Source organism: Propithecus coquereli, unplaced genomic scaffold (assembly GCF_000956105.1).
Source record: "Propithecus coquereli isolate 6110/MARCELLA unplaced genomic scaffold, Pcoq_1.0 Scaffold244, whole genome shotgun sequence".
Lineage (NCBI taxonomy): Eukaryota > Metazoa > Chordata > Mammalia > Primates > Indriidae > Propithecus > Propithecus coquereli.
In genome coordinates this window covers 818,576-820,123 of record NW_012147997.1, presented here as the reverse complement: position 1 = coordinate 820,123, position 1,548 = coordinate 818,576, and the positions used below count along the sequence as shown (strand labels likewise).

The window sequence follows — 1,548 nt, the reverse complement described above, 5'->3', positions numbered from 1 at the left end:
AATGTTCATTGAAATTCTCTGTACCTTGATCAAGGAGCACTATTTATTTCTTTGTTAAATATCTACTGTTTTGTCAGATTGCAGTGAATTCTGAGATTTTTCTCTCTTGGATCATCTTATTGAAAAAGGGAACACTACAACATAGTATTGTAGCCTATCCATTCATTTTTATATATCCCAAGTTTTAATAACACCATACCAGAAGACTAAAAAAAGGGAGAGAATGAGAATAAAAATTACACAGGTAATATAGGCATGGCTGCCTTCGTATTTCCATTAGATAGATTACTATAAAAATGAATAACAAGTTATAAATTCATTGAGAAAATGTGACTGAGATTCTGTGTTGCATGGAACATTATACCAAGGTTTTCTTTCCTTGCCATCTTCGGTTTACTCACAATAGCTCTTTGTTTTCCTCCCATAGTAAGATATTTCCCAAAGGCCTTCCTGAGGAGTACTCTGTAGCAACCATGTTTCGTGTGCGAAGAAACACTAAAAAGGAGCGGTGGTTTCTGTGGCAGGTGTTAAACCAGCAGAACATGCCACAGGTAAGGTACCATGAAGAGTTGTGCTTATTAGTTTTCCCTTGTGTGATTAGGCCAGGTGAATCTTTGAACTGTGAGCACAAATTTGGGAGCACATCTATTATAGTATCTGAATATTCTATCTTTTAGAGGAATCATCGTCAAAGAAGTATAAGTATTCTCACAGTTAGGATGGTCTTGCTGAGATCTGTAATGTGAGAGGCTGGTGGGTGAGACACGTTTAGTTTGGGGTTTTTTTTTTTTTGATTCTAGATTCATATTTTGTCTAAAGATATTAAACTGCCTTTTCCTCACAACTGCTTTATTGACTAATTCTATCATTTTCTATCATCTCTGATGTTAAAGAAGTTCATTGATTCATTTAGCAATCTTTGGGGAATTAAGAGTCGAGACTTACATATTTATTTCATCAGTAAAAAATTTATGGAACACATGCTATATGCTAGATAGTGAAAAGGATAAGAGATCTAAAAAGCAGAATTCCTATTCTCAGGGAGCATTAGGTGTAAGGACATAACATCTAGGAGAATAACATAATGCAGCAGAATTATAATACAGTGGGACAAGTACAATGGTAAAAGTAAGCTTGGTGATGGGTGGGGACTGTGGGAGCATGGAAAGGTCAGCTTACCAAAATGGAGGGACGAGGACAGCAGGAATCTAGGAAAGCTTGTGGAAGAGATGGCATTTGGGCTGAAAAGAGGGGGTGCAGGCATCACAGGCAGGGGAGATAAACCTCAAAATTATGTTTACTTCTATACATATCCATGGAAATATTTTCAGTTTTCACCGATTTGTTAATACAGTCACAATTTTATGATGAGAAGATGATTTGAACTGAAAGAGCATGTCCTTTATAAAGTGCATTTTATCTGCACCATGCAAATTATCCAAGGTTAAAGAAGTCGATCTCAGAAATGATCATATTCTGATTCTTCTTAAATTAGTAACCTTGAATTCTTGAATTACTTATACAGAAGAATAATTTATATATAAGAAT

The 1,548-nt window shown here is 35.4% G+C and overlaps 1 protein-coding gene across 1 annotated transcript in view; it reads left to right on the top strand.

Annotated features, from left to right (window-relative positions):
- COL19A1 (collagen, type XIX, alpha 1) overlaps positions 1–1,548 on the top strand; it is a 383,175-nt gene that overhangs the window by 65,161 nt on the left and 316,466 nt on the right. The window lies entirely within an intron of this gene.